Here is a 12,410-nt window from a genome sequence, read left to right as displayed (position 1 = left end):
TGCATTAGTGAGGAGGAGACTAGGTTAGGGTTTTAATTAGCTTCTAAATAAATAAAAATATATATAAAGACCCTTTACCAGGGCCTCTGTGCTTCTGAATGTGACATCCCTGGCCTCATGCTTCTTGAGAACAGAGGAGTTATGCGGTCATCTTCATGCACGCAGACGTGTTTCTGAGGAGGTGCATATGCTGTTCACGGCTGTGAAGGAGAACGTGTGTGCCTGCATGTGGTGTCCAGGTGTCTGTGAGGTGCGTGCTGAGTGTGGGTGTTGTGGACGACAGGTCAGGAAGGAGTGTGTGTGTGTGCACGTGCACATGGAGGGTGGCTCTGAGGTTCCTGGCCAGATACTGTGCATTTCCAGAAAACCTGGTCTCTGAATTTTCCCTGTTCATCATTGTATTGCTTGCTTTTGCCAAAACAGAGCGCATGCTCCATAAGTATGTGCTGAATGAGTGAATGAATAAGTGAGCATGATTCTATGAGACAGATCGACCTCTGTTCTCTTCATTAAACCTCATATGTTGTCCCATGTCCCAGGTATTATGGTACTCATTTTATGGATGACAAAATGGAGCTCGAGGAATTGAAGGTAACACCTGCATCAACACCATCCAGTGAGTGGTGGCTGAACACAAGTCTTCTGGTTCCTGGGCCACCCTGCAGGCACTCAGGAGACCCAAGTGGGTGGCCCTTGCCCAGGGTCACTTGTGGGAGGGCTGCTGGAGAGGTGGCCATGCTGGAACCTAGCACCACCAGCAAGACCTTCCTGAGAGGCTCTGACAACCCCTGCCCACTTTCCCTCTGCTCCTCCCTGGTGCCCCCAGACACCTGGCCCTCAGAGCTCGCTGCCCAGCCCCTTGAGGACCAGCTGAAGCTAGCACAGAGCAGATGGGTGATGTTCACCCAGCGCAGCAATTCTGACTCAGTCCCTCGGGGGTTGGTACATACTGTGTGCCAAGGTTAATTAAACTGGTAATTAGAAGGAGAGATGCTTAATCTATCTGGTTAATAAAATAACCCCCCTTGCATGAGCACACAGATGCTGTCACTCGGCAGGCAGAAGCAGGGACACTGCAGCCCTGACATTAAGCAATCAGTCCGGCAGAACGCTCCCCACTCCCTCTGGGCATTGGCTTCCTGCCCTCTCTGCCCCGCAAGTCCTGAACCAAGCTCCTGGGTCTGCCTCAGCCACCTCATGTGGGGTTGTGGAGGGAGCAGGGAGGAAGGCCAGGTCTGGGGAAGCAGCCAGGGGTGCCCAGTCCCAGGGGAGCTCCAAGGTGAAAGGTGGCACCCTCAGGGAGCACTGTCCAGACATGGGTCCCAGGGCGCCTGGTGCCTCCTGTGCCAGCCAGGACACTCTTGTATCCTTTGGTGACCCTTCCTGCCACTGCCTTTAAGGGCTAGGTCTGACCCATACACTCTAAATTACATCCTTGTTGAATATCTTTAAAAATTCATCTTAAACTTCACATATAAAACACAAATTCCTTAATATTATATATTTAAAAAAAACACTACAGATAACCCCACCCCAAATCTCAGCTTTTTCCAGGGAGGGAACCAGTGTTGTAAGTTTGGTGTGTAGCCCTCTGGGCCTTTCTCTGTATGGATATAGAAATACATGTTGTTATAACTAGACGTGGTTTTGCTTGAGTTTTGACTTTACAACATGGTGTCTCACTGCGTGCCTCCTTCTACAGTGTGCCTCCCTGCACACCACACACACACTCACCAGCAACATGGACACTTGCTGTTTACTTCAGTCAGATTTCACTGAGATGGTATTTCCCAGATAAGGAGAAGAACCTCCTGTCCCTGGACGTCATGCCAGGAACGGCCTGGGACCTGCATTAAGGCGTCCCTTCCCTGGATGCAGGCTCTCAATCCGGTGGCTTCACACAGCTTCCCCCAGGCTCATTGCCTGCTGCCCTATCTGCCTGATGTTCCCTGGACCCTGTTTCCCCTCAGCAATTGGACGAAACCAAGGTCCGCAGCAGTGCCCCTTGCCCCATCCAGAGCCTCTGTCACCAGGACACCAGGGCAGCTCCCAGAAGGGTGTCTGCCTGTGAGGCAGCCAACCCACAGCAGCAGCCACTTCCTGCCAACCTCACAGGCCCCCCCGCTTGGGCACAGGGTCCTCAGAGAGACAGGCTGCCTCCCACACCAGCTCTGGAGGGCCAGGGCCTGAGTGACGGCCCTGTGCTCTGCTCACCTGCACAGCTAGCTAGGCAAGAGGGGCAGCCAAACTCTCTCCTAGCTCCTGGTAACAGTGACAGGCAGAGCCAGCTCATGGGCAGCAGGCCGCAGATGAGGGCGGAGTGTGCCCATGCAGGGGAAAGGCTTTATTCACCTCCTAATAACGAGTCTGATGGGCTTTGAAGTCAGGTGAATCGAGCCCTAGAGCAGGCGGCACTGGGACTGTAGTGCGCAAGCTAGTGTGAAGCAGGAAGTTCAGAGGGTCTTTAGCTACCAAGTCAGTTCCTGGTCTGAAAGGGGTAACAGACAACACTGCTTTTAAGGGCAATAATTAGAGAATAAAAATAGGATCAGACAGGTCATGGGCTCAGCCCACCCGTCTATCCACCCATCCATTTGACCACTCACACATTCACCCATCCACCCACCTATCCACCCTCCCTTCTATCTAACCTCTCCACTCACCCATCCACACATCTACCCGTCTATCTAACATCCACTCACCCATCCACCTACCCATCTCTCTACCTGCCCGCCACTCACCCACTTACATATCCATCTACCCACCCACCCATCCACCATCCACCATTTATTTGCCCATCTGTATACTCATTCATTCAGCAGTATTTATTGACCTCCTACTATATGCCAGGCCCTGTGCCATATGTAGATCCTGTTTTCTTGGATCTGATCATTCTAGTGGGGGTGGCAAGCAGGAAAGTGACTGACAGTAAATAAGCAAACAAACAACAAGGTAATTCAAGATGGTGAAGAATATAAAGTGGGTGAAATGAGAAAGAATGGAGAGAAGGTGTAGAGGGCATCGATACAACAGTGTGGCCAGGGGACATCTCTGAGAAGGTGATGTTTCAGCTGAGACAGGAGTGATAAGAAAAGTGGCAGCTGCTTGGAAATCTGCAGGCAAACAGTGTTTGGGGCAGAGGAACAGCAAGTGCAAAGCATGTGAGAAGGAAATGAGTTTGGTGTGTGTGTGACCAAAGGAAAGGCAGGGCAGCTGGGATGCAGGGGGTGGCGGGAAGGGGTAAGGGGGATGGAGTCCTAGAGGCAGGCAGAGACCAGGTTCCAGGGACCCTGAGGTAGAGGAGGGGAATGCAGACTACTCCAAGAGCAGAGGTGGGGTGGTTGGTAGCCAGTGATTTCTAAGCCCCTTGCAGTCCCCAAGTCCTATAGTTCCCTGCCCCTTTCCTATTCTAAAAAATGTTTAAAGATAATCTCTAACATTTGAAGGGTGTTTTTGCTGTTTACAAATCATGCTCACAGAACGAATATGTTTAACTCCACAGCAGTTCTGTTCGACACTTTCCCAAGTAAGTGGGCTCCTCTGAGCCCCTGCAGGGCATCCCCGCAGCGGAGCCTCCTGGGCCCTGGGGCCCTGAAGAGCACTACTCTGACGTTCCAGCTGGAAGGGTGAGAATGCCACCCTTGGTGCTGCTGCGAATGTCTGTTATCTGGCAGCCAAGCTCTCAGCTCCTCTCTTCTGGTAGCAGCATTCCTATTTTCCTTTGGAGAATCTCCACCACCACCGCTCACAGTCTTCATGGTGCAGGTGGAGGCAATCCCACCCTTGGCTTCAGGGTTAGAAGAACAGGCTCTTGGTATCCTAGCTTCCATAGTGGTTGGCTCAGGTTGGGACATAAACTGGAGCTCATACAGAGATGCTCCCTTTCATGTGGTATTGGTCATTTGTTCAGGTGGGGGCCTGAGGTGGCTCATGGCCACACGATGATGAGAGCCTGCCTCCAAAGGGAGCCCCAACAGAGGATAGCTTAAAAGGAGACAAGGAGAGAGGCTTGCTCTATTGGAGCACTCTGATCCAGCCATGCCTGAAGCCAAACTTCCCTACCTTGAGGACTTTTCAATTACAAGAGTCCATAAATCCTTTTGTGTTCAAGCCAGTTTGAGGTGGATTTCTGACCCTTGAAGCCAAATGGATCCTCACCAATGTACATTTGTACAATTGCTGAAAGTTACAAAAATACTCCTATACACAGGGCTTGGTTCATTCTTAGAGCAATTCTGGGAAGCAGGCCTTATTACCTCCATTCCACAGAGGAGGACAGGTAGGCTGAAGGTGTGTGGCCAGATGCAGGGCTGTGACTCAGATCCAAGCCTTCAGTCATTCTGTCCTGGGGACTGTGTTTCAGCCTTCCTTGCACTTTCTCCTCTAAGACCTTTTCTGTGACGAGCCAGGCTTCTGTTCACCCTCCCTTTGCCCGCCAAGGACCAGGACCTACTTTTACGGTTTCTCTTTCTTGGCTACTGTCACCTTCAGTGTGGGGTCCTTGTAAACCTGCTACCCTGTGGCTCTTTGCTGCTGCCATTTCGACCCAGCAAAGCTCTTTTAGGAATGTGACTGAGAGTGACTCCAGGGGTACAATCAGGACCCCTAAGATCTTTCTCCAACCGGCTGTGAGGCCATGTGCCACAGGGGAGAAAGTATGGGGTGTGGAGCCACATCCCTGCTCTTCTGTAAGCAGTGTGATTTTGGACACGTGATTTAAACTGTTGCGCCCCAGCTGCCTCATCTGTAAATGGGGCTAGTAACACACCAGTTTCAGGTCATGAACTAAATGAAGGAAAATGAGCAAAAGTTGTGGTAAAATGAGCTCTGGCGTCATGAACTCCTTGGAGGTCTCTCTGGTCCTGGCCCCTCATAAGCGTGTCTGTCCTCCAGCTGCAGTCCCTCTGTCCTGTTCAGTTCCTTGGACATGTGCTCCTCACTCGGCGGACACCGGGCCTCTTCTGCTGTGATTCACTCATTCACTGAGGCACTATTAATTAAAGGTCTATTGTATTCCAGGTTTAGACAGTGGGAGACAGTGGTGACCTAGACAAGGGCTTTCATTCCACAGGGCAAAAATGGACTAAAAACACATAAAGGCCATTCAGACAACAAATGAGCAAAACCCAGAGAGATCTGCTAGTGCCCAGGGGAAGGAAGGAGCACTATGGGGCTGGTGAAAGGCCTGTCCACTGAGACCTAAGTGGTGAGAAGGTCACCAAGGCAAGAACTGGCAGCTGAAATGTTTCAGGCAGAGTGCACAGCCAGTACAAAGGCCCTGAGATGGGGCCAGGTGGGAAGAGTAATACGGCCAGTGTGGATGGGGGGCCATGAGTGAGGAAGAAGGAGGACATGAGGTTGGAGAGGTAGTCAGGCCAATCCCCGGGCCCCTTGTAAACCGTGGGTAAGATTTGAACAGTATTATGTGTGCAATGGGAAGCCATGGAAGGGGAAAGGAAAGCAGGCAAGGGGTAGAGCCTATGCTCATTCTAGAAAGAGCGGTCTGGCAGCTGTGGGAGGGTGCATGGCAGGGGCACAGAGGAAGTAGGGCTGCCACCTCCAGCTCCTGCCAGAGCTAGTGCCCCCCACCCAGCCCAGCCCCACCAATCCATTGGTGTAGGAGCCTTCCCCACCCCAAGGTTTCTGCTCATCTGCAGGTCCCTGTGGCCAGCTCTGGGCACCCAGGGAAAGATGTACCCTGAAAAACTCGAGCAGGCACTATGGCTTTTCCGCCAGCCTCTTCAGTTCTCCTTGATGACACATCCCCAGGGATAGCACCCCTCCCACTGGAAATGGTCTAAAGTTGCCTGTTGCTATTACTGACAAAGGCGCACCTCCTCAGACCCCAGGTAATTTACACACGGGAAGAACCTTTTTCCCTAATGCAGGAGACGATTTCTCTTCTTAGAAGCATCTCGGGATCTGGAAGGTCCAGCACTGCCCCACCCCACCCCTCCCTCCTTGTGGCTGCAGGAGGCCCCAGAGAGCACCCGGAATGGGTTGGCAGAGGCTGTACCAGTGTGCCCTTGGGGCCACGTGAGTGGGAGCTGACAATGGAAGGCAGGAGGCAGGAAAGGATCCTGGTGGAGCAGAGCGCAGCCCCAGGCTATGGGAACCCAGCTGCCACTGCCTGTCTGTTCCCATCAGGAGAGCCACCAGCCTAGCTTGCTATTTCATCTGTGTTTATTTATCTGTCTTCCTGTGTCTTGCTCTATCTTCTGATATGTCTGTCTTTTAGCCATCAGATGCCCCCTCAGCAGGAGCCAGTATTTCTGAAGACAGACCCTGCATCTTCCTCCTAGAGGCCCACCATGCTCATGCCCTGGCCATGGGGTCCCATCGCCTCTCTGGGAATTGGTCCATAGTCCATAAGAAAGAGCAAAAACAGCTCTTTGAGCTGCACAGTACTTTACAGTTTGCAGTCTCTGTCCCATGCATGTATTTAATTGTATCTCTGTCTTGTTCTTGAAGGAGTTCGAGGCACCAATCCTCTGTTCTTTGCAGTGACACTGACGATGGGCAGGCACACAATTGGCAGCCGAGGAAACCAAGGTTCAGAGGGGCTTTGTCAGGGTCGTGGAGCCAGCGGGCGTCCCGGCCAGGGCTGAGACTAGAGCCCTGGTGTAGGTTGGATCACTGCTGCTGAAGTCTCCAAGGCCTCTCTCTCCCGGAGGCTCAGCGCTTGCTCTGTTTGGGGGCCTTCTGGGCCACCTGCTCTGTCAGGGGCTCAGTGGGTTGAGCTGGACAACTGCTGGCTCTTTCAGGTGCCCAGTCCCAGGCTCAGTCCTACAGTCCGGAGTTCTAGGGAAGACTCTGGGGAGTAGTGAGCTGGGAAACCCCATGGGACGCGGTGGGGTGAGGACGACTGAAAGGCAGGGCTGGAGACAGGGGACAGGCAGGCTGGCAAAAGCTGCTGTGAACACCCCTGCTTGTGTCCCACTCTGCAGACTGCCCATGGGGACTGAGGCCTGGGGGGCACTGGAGAGAGCTGGAGGGGAGTATTGGGGGTGCGGTGAGGGGGAGAAGGGACTGCCCAGCTGACAGCAGGTGACAGGATGACATGGAGCCCAAGCTCCCGCGGCTGCAACAAAGGAGGGGGCTGAGGGGGACAACTAGGCTTGGCAGAGGCTCTCCCAGCTGCTCTGGGTTTGAAGCTGAGCCACTTTGCTGGCTCCAGCACGGCGCGAACAGGTGGCAGCAAGATTGGCACAGCCAGGAAAATCCATCTTGCGGAGGCCAGCGTGCAGCAGGGCGGGAGAGGAGTGGCCAGACGGAGGGGGAGGACTGAGCGGTAGTGAGGGGGAGGGGGTGGGCACCCTCCCCAGCCCCTCCCCAGGCCATGCCTGCCCTTCCCCCACATGTGTCTGCATGCGTCCACATAGCTGCCTCTGCACAGCCAAGCCACGGTACTCAAGACCCCTCAAGGGTTCTCAGGGCCCACTTAGCTAGGTCTCCTACGCCAAAGGTGCTCACAGGACACCTGCCTTCCCCCTTCATCCTGCTGCCCATACCTTCTAGCCAGCTCACCTTTCTGGCTTATGCCAGTTGGGCTGCCTGGCACAGGGGGACACCTGAGCACCTGGAGTGGACTTCCAGCTCCAGGAATGACAAGTCAGTGCTTCTTGCCAGGTTTCTTGCTCTGTCAGGATGGGGAGCCCCCAACACACACTGGAGTATCCGGTGATTTGCCTGGGAATAGGCTCACCCTGCAGTGCCCTGATTCATGAGCATATGGGCCCCACCAGAACCTGGTGAACTCTGCCAGAGTGAGAATATGTTTGCCACTCAGCAACTGCAAGGCTGTGTGTGGTGCTACCTTAACACCCAGCTGATGCCCAAATAGGCCAGGCATGCAGTCAGGCCCCTGTCAGGGGACGTCTGTGAAGGCTCTGCTCTGGGCCAAGCACTGTTCCAGGTATGGAGTGCACAGCAGGAAAGAGGACAAAGTCCCGGGCTCATGGTACTTACACAGTAGAGGGACAAGTTGAAAAACAAACAGGGTAATTTTAGGTAGTGATAGAATATGTAGAAGTAAGTAGAGTGATGTCAAAAGGAACTAGAGAGTCAGACTTTGAGATAAGGTGGCCAGGAAGGGCTTCCCTGAGGAGATGGCATTTAGGCTGAGACCTGATTGAGGAGCTGGTCATAAAAAGGGTAGGGAAGGGGTGTTCTTGGTAGAGAGAACTGCATGTGCAAAGGTCTTGAGGCAGAATGACTTTGGTCCGTTGGAAGGACAGAAGGAAGACTGGTGAGGTTGGGAGAAGACAGGATCATGCAGGACCTGAAGGCCATGGGGAAAGCCGAGCATTTATCTTATGTGGAATGGAAAGCCTTTGGAAGAGAGATCCATCTGGTGATTGTGGGGAGGATAGACTGGACCAGGCAGGTGTGGCTACTGTTGGCTGGGTGGGAGGAGGGATGCTGGACTGGCGTGGAGGTGGGGAGGATGTGGGAGCAGCTGTGTTCAGGTGTGTTTTGGAAGTTGAGCCTACAGAACTGCCCTGGAGGAAGATACAGAAAAGGAAGAATTAAAAATAGGTTTGGGGTCAAGCAGGAGGGAGGCAGTACTTCCTGGGTGGGGAGGACTGGGGACTCTCATGTGATTAGGGAGGGGACGCAGAGGACATTCTTTCTCCTCTTCCAAAAGTATGACCTAAAGGGAACTGCCGTCCCCTTCATGGCCTCATGCAAATGTGCCACTGCACCTCATCCCCCTGAGTGACCAGTGTCCAGCCTTACCTGGACGCGTCCCGCAGACCCCGGCTCTCCCGGGCGTTCTGAGCAAGTCGCGTCCCTTCTTGAAGATGGACTGCACTTTACAAACTCCATATGCTCAGTTTTCTTTTATTATTTTAATTTCTAAATACTTGGGAAGGGCTCCAGCATTGGCTTCTGCTGTGATTCTGGTGCCAGCGAACATGCTTTGCTCTCCCCACTCCTCCTCTCTTCCTTCATCCAAACCACAGAGATTTCTTCCAACCTGGAGGAGAACTGGGATTCAGGGAGGGAAATTCAGCCAGCGCGTGGGTGCCTGCGGTCTGGTCAAAATGAAACTGTCCCTGGAGGCAGTGGGGGGGGGCAGCAGGCAGGGCCTGGCCTTGTGGGTGGGAGCCCAGGGTCTCACTCATGTCAGGGGCTTCTAAAGATGCTGTCAGAGGGACCCAGCACTGGATGGGAGCCACAGGCTTCCTCACACCCACCAGGAGCCCCACAGGGTCTGACTTGCCCCTCCTCTTGTGCTAAACTCCCCAGCACCCACTTCTTCCAGCAGCTGGCCTCCTTTCTGTCTCTCAGACAACTTGTAGGGACTGTGCTTTGCTCTTCCCTCTGCCTGGAGGGCTGTCCCCACAAACCTTCACAAGGCTCACTGCTTCTCAGCCCAGTGTCGCCCCTTCCGCAAAGCCTCCCTGGCTGCCTGGTGTGAGTCCCCTGATGATTCTTCGTGGTTCCCGTCACTCCCTGAGACCTCATGCCTTGCTCTGACGCTGTGCTCCCACACGAGCAGGACTTCACCCGCCTCTGTGTTGTTTGCTGCCGTACCTCCAGTGACTGGAACAGTGCCTGGCTTGGAGTAGTAAGTTCCTGTTGAATGAACGAATGGGTTTCCTGCCCATCTCCTCCTGCCAGCTCCCATGTGTGGAAGGGAGATGGTTGTTCTGGGTAACTCAGAGTCAGGTGTACAGAGGAACAGGACAACTATTGACTGACCACATGTGCCAAGAGCAAAACAAGTGACCTCATTCAACGTGTTACCCCCATTTTATAAGCAAGAAAATGAAAGCTCAAAAGAATAAAGGAAACTGCTCAGAAGCAGGAAGCTCATGAGCAGGGGTGCCATGGTTCAGATTCTCAGCTTTCCTACCCATCAGGTTGCAGATGGACCACAGACAGATGACCAATTTTCAACCAAGCGAAATAATACAGTGCACCTAACACCTCATACTATTACTGACCATCATTGGCACTTTGATGACTCAGAAGCAATGATTTCAGAGCCCTAAGGGGCCCTGTCATGCTGTGTCCTGATCTCAAGGGAGGGCCACTTCTGTGCACAGTGTAGGGTCAGGATAGAGCTGCAGCAACCTACGCTGCACCTTGAGGCTGTTTTCCAGGCTACATGTCTCCTTTCTGCAGCCAGTCCTCTGCCTTTTAAATTGAAGAAAGGAGGACCGTGTGGTGATGTGGAAGTTCCTGGGGCCTGTCAGTGTGAACAGTAGGAGTCTCCCAAACCTGCCTCAACCAGGCGGGGACAGCAGCATGCCTGGGTCCTTCTGTTTCTTCTGCCTGCTGCACCCCTTCCATGGTATCTTCGCAGCCACAACCCCACCTGCTCCAAGCCTGCGCTCACTGCCGGGTCTTCAGTGAACCCTGACCCTGTGGTTCCTCCGCAAGGCAGCACCCATGACAGGCATTGCTGCCACTTCCCTGCTTTGCCTTCATGCAGATAGATCACTGATCAGTATCTAACACACCATGCAATTTTATTTTGGTGATGTCTTACTTGCCTCCTGCTCCATTAGACTGTAAGCTCTGTGAGGGCAGGGGTTTTACCAGCTTGGTCCCTGATAAATTCCCAGCACCTGGTACGTGATAGGCAGTCCATGTTTGTGCAATGACTATTTCCCAAACTTCAGCCATTCACATCCCACCTTCTCAGTTATGGTCATACCTGTGTCCCACTTGTACTATCTAATATTTTTCTTTCAATCAGCCCCCTTTAAAAAACTTAAAGAAATGAAATGTAAAAGGAAGCTTTTTATCACTGCCATAAATGGAAAGCCAATATCACTTGCCATAAATAGAAGACAACTGTTAAAATAAATGCCATGAAAACAAAACAGTGTGAGGAAATTTGAGCAAGAGCCTGTCGCCTGCAGAAGGCAATAGGCTGAGGCCTGCTCTCTCTTTCTGCTAAAAGGTAGGGTCAGTGAATACTAGAGAGGCATTAAAGATGGGCTAGTACCAAGCTGAGACTTGGTACTTCACAGAAGGTTTTAGAGAGACCTGCATGGAGAGCAACATTCTCACCATCCAAGTGAGAGAGTGAGACTTGACTCCATTCCTGGCACCTCCTAAAATACCCCACACCCATGGGCCTCTTCCCACACTTTGGGGAGCACAGAATCTAGAGAGCTCAGTAGAACTAGGTATGGAGGGACTACTCCCAAATGCACCTGGCATGTGGAGCCATGCTAGCCCTTAAGGTGTCTGTGTGAACTGGGAAAAAGGGCTCCTTTTGGGTGGAGGTGGCACCATACCTCTATGGGCAGAGAGTCACCGGGTCCTGCCTTTGTCTGAGCCGGTCTTCCTCATCTGACTGGAGTTTGCTGTGGGGACTATCCTATTCATATGTGCATCTTCCATCACTGGGCAGAGCGTCCTGCATATGACTGGCTTTCAGGAAACATTTGTGGACTTGAATGGAACTGGTGATTAATCAAAGTCCAAATAGCCAACATTTCCTCTGTCCAGAAAAATAATACCAAAAACTTCACTTACTCTCTCAGCCCTGACTTTTTTCTAAAGTTTTTGCAGCACCAGGTGGGTGGGTAGATATTCTGATCTCCCATGGCCTTTGGAAGAATTTTTGTCTTTCTGACCCCTGAGCTCTCATTCCCTATCTCTCCTCTGTCTGGTCCAACTGGCAGGGAGATTCAGTTAGAATGCTCTGTGTTGCAAGTGACAGGAAAACCTAAGTCTAAATGGTTACGTCACAGTTTATTGAGTTTTTTGAGCTATACAGTTTTAAAGTCTGGAGGTAGCGTTAGCATCAGGTGAGGCTTGGTCCAGCAGCTCCAAAGCCGTCACCAGAGACCTTGCTTCTTTCCATCTCTCTTGTCTGACGTCCATGTTGTTACACCCTCAGACTCCACGCAGAATCCCCTCCCACCTTGAGCATCTCCAAGCTATCCCTTTCTGGTAGCAAAAGAGCTATAGCCATTCTAGTCTCACCTTCAGGGAACATGTGGATCCCTTCCAGGCTCCATGTAAGACAAGGAAGACCTTGCCTTCCCAGAAACTCTAGGAATATTTTCATGTGTCACTGACTAATTGGATTACCTGACCAGCCACAGCCATAAGGAGGGGGATATCCTAGGTGGCCAGTCATGGTCTACTCCTGAAAGTGGGTGTGGAATCAGCTCATCAATCATAGGCTGAGATAGGAGGTGTTTCCAAGGGGATTTCAGAGGACTGTTTCCAAAGGGAAGAATGGATGGATGCTTGGGGTAAACCACAGATGTCCTGACTGTGGGAGAGATAAGCCAAGCAAGCCAGCCTCTGTGGGACTTCTTGGACTTCTACAACAGCTTCTCTTTCTCCCCAGGATGCCTGGGTGGGACTGGAGGCTGAGGCCAATCCCTGGATCCAGGTGCTGCTGGGTCCAGAAAGGACCAGGCTCCACCTGAAGA

Source organism: Manis javanica, chromosome 1, assembly GCF_040802235.1.
Source record: "Manis javanica isolate MJ-LG chromosome 1, MJ_LKY, whole genome shotgun sequence".
NCBI classification, from domain to species: domain Eukaryota; kingdom Metazoa; phylum Chordata; class Mammalia; order Pholidota; family Manidae; genus Manis; species Manis javanica.
Note: the sequence above shows the minus strand (reverse complement) of the source record.